The following is a 12,325-nucleotide window of genomic DNA, read 5'->3' as shown; positions in this document are numbered from 1 at the left end:
ACGCAATGACCCTAAAATGAAGCGATCAAAAAAAAGTTCCCATGGAAATGCTCATTTTCCCTCTCCTCCTGCCAAGGGCAGCCCTAATTAGCACTGGAAAATACAGACGGCATTTCCTATTTGGGCGAGAGTCTGCCTGATTGCAGTGCTGCCAGCTGTAATCGCCCCCTGAGTGTTTTACTGGTGCCTTGGTGGGGAGCGGGGAGCGGGTACCGTGCCCCGGCCCGTGGCTGGACCTTCCCCAGGCAGGACAGGGAGAGGGGGTACTCTTCTTGCCACCACGGAGGCTGTCCCCATGGGCAAGGCTGGGCTTTGGCCAAGCAAACTGCATTAAGGGATTTCTTTTTTTTTTTTTTTTTTTTTTCCCTCCTTCTAGCTGGCCTACAGGCAGCATTGAGCAATCTGCTGTGGTTTGGTTTGTTTTGGTTTTTCTCTTGCATTTTTTTTTCCCCCTGATACCGGACGTAAGGCTCCACGTGGGACGATTTCCTATGAACTCAGACAGCCATATGCACGCATGTTGGGAAACAGCCCTTGCGCTAAGGCACTTCAGTATCCTCCTGTGTTTCGTTGACTTCTCCCCTTATTCAGATTACCCGCATCCCAGATTCCCCAGGCATTCCAGCCATCACAATCCCGATGAAATATTTCTGCCTCCCTTAGAGGAAAAATAGAGATGTAGATCCTTTTGTTTGAGGCTGGGGGAGAAAACCCCTTGCCAGGGAAGAAAAAAGAAAAAAAAGAAAAAGATGGGAATATGTCTTTTGGACTCTGACAACGTCACCGGTCTTTTCTTAGGAAATCTGGCAGAAAAGAGTTTTCAACTGCCTTTACAGACTTTCTGGGTAGGGGCAGAGCTGCTTCCTCTGTTCCTCCTTGTTAAGACTCATCCCTGTGACAAAAGGCAGGAACGGAATAGGACTCTGGCATGGAAGGACCCTTTTTATTAGTGATTTGCATATCAAAGGCACCAAGCAGTCAGCACTTAACAAGTTATCTTCACACCACTCCTTCTGAGGTTTTGCTATAGTGCAACTTGAAAACTGGGAAGGCATGTGCTTCTGCTCAGTATGTGCCCGAATGCATGCAAATGAATGTAAATGTATGCAAAACGGCAAGGTATGTTTTTTCTTTTCTGGAGGATCTTGGCCAGTATGGCTGGGAAGGTGTCAAGTACGGTGACAGTTTTCTGATGCGGACACCTGTCCCACAGACTGAGACCATCTGCTTTGTTTTCCCGTACACAAGAAGCAAGATACTTATCCTTCAGCCCAGATAAGGGATGAAGTTCAGATGTGGAAAAATGGCAAAGAGAGGACGAGCGCCAGATAGGATCTGAAGTCTAGCACCCCGCACTTCCTGGGCTCTTTCTTATTCCCCTGCAGCGAGCAAACACACCGGCGAGGTTGTGTCGTATCCCTTCTCTCCCTGGGCATGAACATCTGCTCAAAGTTCATCGGAACGGGAAATTCAGCCCCAAAGTGTTTTTTTTCACAAGGGGGCGGAGAGGAGGAAGAAGAAGGAAGGGAGTACATCAGGGCACAGATGCGCTGCTGCCGCCGCCGATCTAGCGGGATGGTTTGGGGCAATACCATTTTTCCGTCTGCTTGGTACCACACCCCGGCTCACATCTGCTGCTCCCCAGCAGCTGAGCTGCATTCACGCGTTCTGCCAACCCTCCCAGTCTGCTTCAGGGGCTCATCTGACTTCAGCGGCGACAGGCTGACTTTCTGCTGAAGCAAACTGGGACCTCCTACTTCGTCCGTCAGCTGGAGAATAGTAACTAGAGCTGCAAATCGCCTTGCATGCGCAAAATGTCCCCTGCTCATGCCCTCTTCTAGGGGAGGGCGTTGGGCCAGCTTGCCCGACTTCGCACCGACATGGGCTTCACTCACTTGTGTTATTCGTATGGTTCGGGTACAGAGATGACAGCAAGCAGTGCAAACTGGTAATTTCTCAGGCCAGCCTGTCTGTTTGTAATGTCGTTGTGCATCTCCACTGACGGGCACGGTATTTCCAGGCTATCGAGCAGTCCGGCGTTACCACGTAGCGCTTGGTTACCGCCTCCTCAGCCTGTCTGTACCGAAGCGGGTGGTAGAAACAAACATTCCTGCTTCCTCGTGGGCCGACAATTTGTTTAGAGACCGGTTAGGCGCCTTTCAAATATTCTTCAATATTTTTTTTGCGCTGGCGAGGTTCGCTCTCTGTCAGGGCAGCATCCAGTGATGGCAGAACAAGCGAGAGGGAGGCAGGAAATCGCTGGCAGGTGACAGCACTTAAGGCCAGGGGGGAGGAAACGATTCAAAGCCAAGCAAAGCCCTAGGAAAGATTTGGGGGGCCTAAAAAGGCAAAGCTGGGTCTTTGTGTCTAGCTCTCTTTTCTCGGCACAATCTGATAACAAGGGACTGGTATGCAAATGGGACTTGTCTTAGTCAGAGGGAGATTTTACAGGGTGAAGAAAACATGAGGAGCTGAGTAAGTATATTTTTTTTTTCTAGTTTTCTGACGCTTGTTTCTATCCTCAATGCAGTTCTGTTTTCTCACGTGTGGATTTCATGATTTATTTATTTTTAATTTACTGCAATCGTAAACCAGCTTGCATTAAGGGTGGCATTCCCTGAAAGCGGGATCCGGGGCTGTTCTCCTACAGCATCCTCCACGTGTTAGGCGAGCGTGTCCCGAGTTAACAGACCCCGTCTCTGCTACATTCTGGTTTAGTTGCAGGTAATGCAGGGCTTTGTGTGGAAGAAGTGTTTTTTGATAAGCATTGGCCAAGAAAGCTTTTTAGCATGTAGTACGAGGCTGCCTGAGCTCTGTGTCCCTGGGGACGTCTGTAATAACCATTTGTTCTGCGATGGTCCTGAAGTATGGAATGAGATGTAATTGACAAAATTGCAAGCCTGGCATAGTCTGCTCCAGGCATCCTCAAATCCTGAGGCAAACTCCCCAAAATCATGTAGTTAGTGTAATTCACAAGATTTAATTCTTTCTGGTTTTATTTGTCTTGAGCTTTAGTAGCTTTTACGGGACTGAGTTTTCCGACTCTTTTTCATAGCTGTGTGAGCGACAAGCGTAAAAGTGTTTTAACTGCTAATAAAAGCTGAGGGCTTTGCCCAGCGACACAGCGGTGATAGTGATAACTAATGAAAATCCATAAAAATATCCTGAGGTATTTCACTAAAAATGTGAGAATGGGCAATACTGCAACATCTACCTGTGTATGGCAAGCAGAAAAGTTATACAGTTGGACGACAGCTTATGCATCCTCCTGCATGGGCCTCCCCGTTTATCTTGTGTGACGTTATTTTTTTTTTTTAATATATATTTTTAAGGAGAAGACAGGAAATGGTTTATCTCACCTTGATATGCTTGTTCTGAATTGGTTTTTAAAAGTTGTTCCAAAGTGCCAAAATCCAGAGGGGTTTTTCAGTCACGAAGTGATGACTGGTGTATGAGCAGAAACTGGATTCAGTAGTTGAAAGTGCTCATGCAGATTGTGGAGTTTCTCCTTCCCACGTAACAATGATCTGGCATTTCTGATTCTTTTAAATGAAAGACAATGATGATATTAACCAAAACAAAACCTTTTCAGCAAACAACTTGGGTTCTAAAAGTAGGTATGTCGAAAATAAGCAACACTTGATTGGAAAAAATGCTTGCCTATTGTGTTATTTCCACCTCGGAGATAGATGGAAATTAGTAATTATTTGCCTTATCACCAACCCACCCCAATAGAATCTTCTCTCTTGGTAAGGTGAATACTGGTTCGAAATAAAAGTCACGGTTTTCACTGATTCTCAACAGTTTCCAAGAACTTGCATAGTTTCTGAAGAGATATACAACATTGCTTCTCAATTTTATCTTTTCCTTTTTCTGTCAGAAATGGACATTTAATCTTTGACCATTTAGAAAGATTGTGCACGAACAACCTGAAATTCCGAGTGAAATAAACACACCGCAGTGTACCAGGGAAGAAATGGCAGGGTATTTTTTAGATCTTGGATACACAAGCTATGACTGGTTCTCATTAGACTCCTTCCTGCTAGATAATTGTGGTGGGCGACCTAAGTGATGCATTTATGTTAATTTTTTTCTTTGCCCTTTCTAGAGGGGGTCAAGAATGTACCACTGGGCTTGCAAATAGATGTGTGTTTGAAAACGTACGGCATATCAAAATGCTTTATGATTTGTTTCTTAATCTAGCGCTGAAATTCACCAACTTCTAGGGCAGGACACTATAAGTCTTTGACAGAATAGTTTCATGAAGATTTACGACTGGATGTAGAGAACACCTTGTTGGACTGATGGGATGAGAATCGCAGGTGGCAGAGTAGGAAAATCAGGGAAGTCACTCTTTCGTGACTGTAAGAAGACATCACTTGTGGCTTTTTTCCGCTTGCCGTTCAGAAGAACAGCAGGTCTAGTCTATGTTAGTCTTGACTTTCTGGTTTTTATATAATCGTAACTAACTGTTTGACATGCAAGGCAACAGAGAATCGCCCAACACTGAACTCACCGGTGCTACAACTTGCTGAAATGATGTAGTTTATGTGCAAATCTATCTAGAAGAACAGCTATTGTTACAAATGAGTACTGGAGAATTAAAATAAAGGCCTACCTATAGCCCGTATTAGTGTGGTGCCCGAATCTGTTACAACCTCTGGTACTTGGTTGCCACAAGTGCTGCACAGAGGAAGGAACTGCTTATGCCTGGAGAAGTGAGACTCAAAGCAGTGAAATGGTGTATCCAAGGTCATGCTGAAAGTCTCTGTTGAAAAGCAAATTAATGATCATTCTCCTGAAGTCCTGATATCATCTAAAGCGCCTGGGAGGAAAGGTTGTAATTCTGCAAGAGATGCTGGTTTGCTCCCCACCACTGGTATCATCTTGACAAACGACCCAACAGGCTATAAAACATGATACAACCACCAGAGCTGCCCAAACCCTGCCAGGTGCTGGCGACCTTGCAAGTTGGCCAGAGTGGCAAGTACAAGGATCTCCCAAGTGTCCTTGGGGAGCACTAATATCCTTTGTACACCAAACCCATGTCCAATTCCTGCTCGTTACCGGGCACTGAAGAACAAAGTAAATTTTTCAGTCTGTCAAAGGCAAGCGTAAAACAAAGATTGCAATGCTTTCATGATGCTAACGACATGATGTCAACAACATAACAAAGTTTGAAACAGTGGGTTGGTCAGACTGCCTGTCTAGCAATGGGGACAGAAAGTGGGTTTCCTTCTCAAGTGCAGTCACGCCATTGCTGCGGTCTTCACGTAAGACATCAGCAGGGTCTGACACAGCTAGTGGCTCTGCACGCTGTTTGTGTCTGCTCGTGGTCCCTTACTAGAAGAGGGGTTACTCAGGGCTGTGGGGGTTCAGGCGCAGCCCCCACAGCCCTTGGGGTGAGGCATTGCCTTGACAATTGGGCTGTAACAGGGCACTGTCAGAAGCCAAGTGTCCAGTTTACCAAGTGAATGGTGCTCTTCATCTCCTCCTTCTCAAACAAAAAAGCAAATCCTGGAGCAGCTGCTGTGTGGGATACCAATGGTATCTGAGTGTCTCAGCTACTGTTCTTCAGCAGCAGCTTATGAGCGTGAAGAGCTGGCAAATTGCTCCATGTTACCCAGCCCCTTTGCCCTGGGAAGTCCTCTCTGGATTTTCTTGCCTCTTTGTTGAAGATGGGATGGGGAAGGGTCACGTTCAGAGCAAGCCCTGCCCTCCTTCCCCAAGCTGAGGTGGCCTACTGCTTCCTCTCCATTTCTTCTTGTCCTGATCACCAGGACTGACCCCCGCATAAAGATGTTCTCCAACACCAGCATCTTTGTGAGGCGGTCAGTTTGCTTCCCCTGGCTTCTTCTTAGCTCTTACGTGTATGCCTGCTCACTGTGGTTCTTGATTTGCTCAGATCTTCCTGTCTGGGTAGCTTTCCCTTTTCCTACCTGCCTGAAGTACTGTGGTAAAGCGTATATTATCCAAATAGCTGTGCTAGGTAGTACCCAGTTCTGAGACACAGCACCTATCCGCAATCTGTGCGTGCTGGAGCAGCGCTGTAGGTGACGGACGTGGCATGAAGAGCGCTTTCTAGCTGTTCCTCAGCCCTGCTCTCTCTGTTTGCAGGCTGCCCTGGTGGGCACAGCTTCAGCTCACCCTCTGCGAGGGAGAGAGGTGCTACAGGGGAGCCCCGAGCTTCCCGCAGCAGCTGTGGTTTCCCTTTGCATCTGCAGCCAGGGTCTTTTTACTTGATGTAGCAAGTCACCATCTCATGGACTGGGTTGATTTGGTGGTGCCTTCTCACGAGCATTGTGTCATAGCTGTTTACAAGGCAGGTCATCTCCTATAACAAAAAGTTATCCCTCAAAAGTTATCCTACGTAGAAATGAACTTGGGTGAGGCAAAGGGGGAGGACACCAAAAAAACCCAAATCAAAACCACAAACCCTTCAACAGTTTTTCATCCTTCTTGACAAAAATCCACCTTAACTTTCATTCTGCTACTGTCAGTTCTGTTACGTGACGCGCACTGGCACGTTTCCTTTCCTTACAGCTATTTTCAGGGCTGAGGAAAAGTGCCTCCGGCATTTGCAACACTCCATTCGGTTATTGGTCAGATAATCGGATGTATTTGTGAGGAATTTGAGTTTGGAATAAGGCCATTTGCTACAAAACTCTTGTGCCTGACCCCTTCCTTCTTGCTGCCCTCTGAAAACATGTTGTGTTTCGTTATGGCTAAATGTGTTTGAGGGATCTGAACTTTCTTGGTCACATGTTTTAGCTGCTTAGGGAAAACATAGGTGGTTTGTATACCTTTACGTTTCTGGGATCAGCTGGTGGAGGGAGGCGGTGTTTGCTGTCAGCTTCCTGCCTCAAAGGCTTGGAGGCTTCTTGCATTTCGTGCTTCCTAACAGTGGGGGTGAAAAAGAAACTTGCCCTTGCCAAATTCGAGATGCTGGTTATCAGCTAATTCTACTGTTTACTGTTCACACGGCAAAACAACTGCTTGCGTTTGGCAGCGAGCTCGACTTCATCTGCGGCTTGCAGGACGGAGCTGCCCGCTTGTTTTCAGCAGAAGCTTTCCGCTGGTGTTTAATTGTAAAGCCCAGTGGCAACCTGCAGTACCGCTTCCCACTTGTGTGTTTCAAGGACCCTTTAAAAAGGGAATTATTGTCACCTTTGCATTGGAGAAGGAAACCTGAGCTTCTGGGCGAGCTGCGCAGGGTGCTGCTCCCAATACTTTAGATGGAAGTTGGTGAAAAGGCAAAGAACAGCTAGGAGTTCAGAGAAGCCTGTTTCTTCCCAAATTGTCTCCCGCAATAATGGCATTGCCCACACTGACATACGCTGATTCCGAGCGGTGCTGCTGCAGGTGACTGCGAGGGGGAGTCTGATTTGTGATGACTCCTTTTGGTGCTGGTGATTAAGGTAGGAAAATACATGGGAGGGGGAAAAAGGGGCAAGAGTGGAAAAATAACCCAAAGGACCCCAGACCTGGAGATATCTCCCAAGTACCATCGGCACCAGCTTTGTGTAAGCTGAGCTGGAGTTTTGCTGGGATGCGGAGCCTGAAGATTTCTTCGCAGCCAAACCTACCCGGGGCTGGGAAGCGCTGCCTTCCAGCAGTGCCGCTCTGGCGTGGAGAGGAGAGCTGGTGCCACCTAATGAGGTGCCAGCGCCACCTCTCTCTGCAGCCCCGGGGCTGCCAAGAGGAAATATCGGCCTCTGCGTCATTAGCGACAGCTTCACGTTGTTGAACGAGACTTTGATCCCTTCCTCCTCTGCAAAACTGCACAGTGGGTGGTAAATTAATCCCTGGAGTTCAGCCCAGCACGTATGCAGAAAGCACAGGGGGGGAAAAGTAGGTGATCCCGCGCTGATGCTGAGAGCCCGGAGCGTGCTGGTGCCCTTGGTTTTGGCTCGGTGCTATTCCACTGACCTCGGTGGCAGAAGTTCTCATTTGCATCGATGTACGTAAGCGCAGTCCGTGTTTCTTTCCTCGTGTCTGCGGATGGGGTCATGCAACAAGCATGAACCCAGATGCCACTGCTCTTCTAATTAAACGTGTAGTCACTGTGGAATAAAGTGACCTGGTTCAGCCTACTGTGGCTGCAAGGAAAGGTGATGTTGGCAGCTAAGTGGGCTTAGGGTTGTGAAATCAGATGGTATTTTACGCATGCTTTGTGATGAAACCAGGAGCAAAAGAGAGGACAATCCAGTCTCCCTGTAGTAATGAATGAAAACTAAGGAATAACCCAATAGCAAATGTAGTTAGTTAAAAGAAGGGACCTAAAGTTCACCCCAGAACGGGAGGGACAGAGACTGCCGTGTTAAAAGGAGGATCGTTCCCGGTTTCACTTATTTTGCTCCCTTATCCCTTTCTCTCTCTGTCTTGCTCTGCTCTCCACTGGGATGTAAATTTCCAAGCTCAAAAGCTAACATTATTTTTAGGATGCTTAAAGGGGAAAGAAGTTTTGCTTTGTACAGGACTGGGAAACTGAAAAATATACTCTCGCTGTATAAAAGGTTGCAAGTTTTGCGGTCAGCCAGCCAGCTTGGTGTTAGAGCTGAAGCACACTGATGCTGTGCTGGAAAAAAGGCTTTTCTGAGATTCCCAGTGATTGGATCAAACTACTGTCTGCTGAAAATGTCTAGTTCAATCCCCTGAGCTGTAGCTAGGATGCAGCACATGACTGCAGCACGTGCTGAGAGGATGCTTTGAACTGCCCTTTTTGCCTTTTTTTTTTTTTTTTTTTTTTCTGAGCTGTAAAGCATGAAGTTCTGGAAGACCAAGTGTCACGTGTGAATATTGCTGACTGTACAGCACAGGGAAGGTCTGTGTTGAAGGAAGTTGGGCCTCTCTGGTTCTTTGCAGATATTTAGCAATAACCTCAAGCAGAGCATCTCTGCTTTCCACAACAGTTCTTCTAGTTCAGCAAACGCGTATTCCTCTCAAAGAGCAATCTCTATACCCTGGCAGCTATTTTAGAGTAAAGCTGTATTTCACTTATTAAAGCATAGAAGTTCGGCTGTGTACATTTTCAGAGAGGCTTGTTCAAGGCAGAATAGCTACTCTAAAGACGGCGCTATGGGTTAATGACTTCCAGGCTGTCCAAAGCTGCATTCCTTCAAGTTTCTCCATCAGTGCAGTAATAAAGACTCTGTGAGCCACCTGGGCTGCATCTGTACTGTGTGGGAGGTAGAAGCCGTGGTGCATCCCACAGCCCGGCTATCCAGACGAGGCTTGCTGTTGAACTTCTCTCCTCCCGCATGCCTGAGTCTCCTTCCAGTTGAGCCAGAAAATGCAGCACGATGGGGTGTGTGCGTGCACACAGAAGCAAAACATGCAGAAAACCTGTGAAAATAGCAGGGGCTGGACCATGCAGGTGGTGGTTTCCATGAGCACAGCAAAAGTCAATGAGGAGAGGTCCTACAAAGGACCGGAAGGGCTCCTGCCCAGGACAGTTTGCAAGTTTAGGACCCAAAGCTGGCAGAGGGATTTACTAGTGCAGCTTTGCATTGCTTTGCTGGAAGCCTGTTGCAGAGGAGATCTTCTTGAGCAGAGTGAAATGAATGTGTAAAATATTGAGCGGATCTGACTTGCACCAAAGAAGACTTGCACCTTCATGAGATAGCACCTTGTTTCCCAACAATGGAAAGGTCAGGGCATGCAAGGGCTTTGCTGTAGATTATTGAAAACATGATCTGTGGGGAGTAATCAGTTTGGTTTTGTTTTTTTTTTTTTTTTTTAACTAAAAGAAGTAAGCTGCATGGCATTAAAATCCCAAATCTGTTTCTTCCACAAAACTGCTTTTTTTGTGGCTCCCCAGTGACTCCACAGAATTAATGGCTACTCTGGACTTTCAAAAGTGATTCCAATACTGACTCCAGCTTACAGGAGAGAGAAGATAACAGATTTCATCAACAAGCCTCATACAGTGGGGAGAAGCAGACAAGCTCTGAGAACAAAAGCCGTTCTTTAGGTCTGCAACAGGCGCTTTGCACTTCAACGTACAGGGACTTTGAATACACACAGTCAACAGCAAATGGGATATCTTGTTTAGTCTGTGGTCTTTTGTCTTTTTGTATCTAGAAATAAGGCCAGGAACACCCTGTGGCAACACGTAGGAGAACATAGATTTAAGTGAGCTCTTTGAAATAACTCAGTAGCGCAGTGGTCTGGGCATCTTTAAATGGTGGGTTTGAGGATTGCTGTTGCAAATCTGCAGCTAGACACATAATTCTGTGGGACACGTACAGAGTCTTAAAAATTCATTTGAAGTGTATTTCTGCAGCAGAGAAAAAAGCCCTTCGTTCTGTGTAATTGGTCTCACTGAGTGCACCTTCTTTCTCGGTGAGCCTTAATGGTTAGCTTTGCATTTAGGCCATGGAGAGAACTTTGGCAGACAAAACAGATGAAGTCGAGGAATGAAAAATATTCTGAGAACTGCAGGAAGAAAGCAGGAGCACAAGGGGGAAAGCGGTATGTAGGAATGGGAAGAGGAAACAGCAATCAATTTCCAAGAAGCTGGAGTATAATTTTTTCAAACTATTTTGCTTTTAAAATGTAGAAGATCACCTGTGGTTATGTCAGGAGCAGCAGTTCTGAGTGGCTACCTTTTGGCTACCTTTTGGGTATTGTTTCCTTAAAGAAGGATATACTGCTAAGGCTGTTGCTTTAGAATCAAAAAAATGTTTTGGTGAAGTAGGGATGGGATACCGTCTTCTGGATTCCCTGTATTTATTTATATCTATATGTGTGTGTGTGTGTGTATATGTATGTGTGTATATATATATATAAAATGAATGTGACAACATGCTGAGTGACCTTACATGGGTTGCTCCATTTCTATTGGAGCAGTGCTATGATGGAAGGAGGAGTTTCTCTGGATTGGATTTCTGTACGAGACCACGGTGTTGACCATTCTTGAGTCAGAAGTCACATTTAACTTCCAGGTTGCTTATTCTCTGATTAAGCCTCTACCGAAAGCGGGGTGAATTGAAAACTTGAGTAAGTCCAGTATACTTCCAGTGTGCTGCTTAATATCTGTAACTGGTAGCTCTTAGACATTAATGAAAATGGCAAAGCATACACCTATCAGCCTCATCCCCAAACCCAAGGCCCTAGGTGACTTCAGCAGCTGGTGTAAATAAAGATGAAGGCACACAGAACCAGCACAGAAGCAATGCAGAACTGGGGTTGCAGCTGCCCCTGTCGAGTTTCTGCTGCCCCTGGTGGATTCATACAGAAACAGCTGAAAGTCCCTGCAGAGGCCATATGCCTCTTGTAGTCGGGGAGAGGCATTGATTGAAAATGCTCGTTTGCACAAAATTACATCCTTCTCCAGAGGCAATACGTTAGCCTTGTGGAAAATCAGTCTTTGTCACCTGGCCCTCACCCTGTTCCTTTATTTCCCTACTTGGGCTGCCATGGACTCCGCACCCAGCCAAGCACAGTTATTTCTGCCCATTTTATCCCCTTCCCTGGGGATGCTTTGGGCTGCACCTTGGCTGTGGCCTGGAGAGGGCCATCCCTGCAAGATGCCAGGCTGGGGCTGGGCTAAGATCTCCAGTTCACCTCTAGCACCTTGTGCCCTGTTGCTGCCATCTGTTAGAGTAAACTGCTGGGGCTGCCCCAGGGGGTAGAACAGGTCTTCACAACCCCCTGGGTTGGCAGCATGGGCATTGAGATCACTCAACAGCCTCAAAGCTATTTAAAAAGGAGATTTCTTGTGTTTTGGTTTTTGTTCCCTACCCTCTGGCCCCTAAATACCTATTTTTCTTTTTCCACTTTCAATGTTTCAGCGGCCAGAATTCATCTAACCATGTGCACATGTGGTCAGCAAACACAGTTTTATCTGGAGGGGGTAACTGTTGGGTTTGACAGCTCTTAGCAAATACAGATGTGTTATGCTTGTTAAATGGAAGCAGTGCGATGTCTTGCCCTTTCTCTGGTAGTTCAGCTTTTTGGCGCTATGCAATTCTTGCAGAAACTTCAGGGAAGCTAGTGGAGGAGACTGACTTCGCACTGCCCTCCTCCACTGGTGCACAGCATGGCCTCAGCAGCTGGCTGGCTGCCCACTGCTGATGTGGGCTATTTTGTCAAAAAGTTATGGGAGATTATTAGCAGACCTTCTCCTCCTCCTAGTCTTGTTCATTTTCCACCCAGCTAGTCTTTTGGGGTAGGAGAGAAGAAGTTTCCAATGCTGGTTGTCTCCTGTGAAGGAATAGAAGTATAGCCCAGCAACTTTAAATTCAAGTGAAACACTGGAGGGAAGGGATCTGGGCTCCTTAGGGATGCCATACTATGTAAAGGACTGCCATGCAAGCCACTA

The sequence above is a fragment of the Vanellus vanellus genome (genome assembly GCF_965231255.1).
Source record: "Vanellus vanellus genome assembly, chromosome: 2".
NCBI lineage: Eukaryota > Metazoa > Chordata > Aves > Charadriiformes > Charadriidae > Vanellus > Vanellus vanellus.
Note: the sequence above shows the minus strand (reverse complement) of the source record.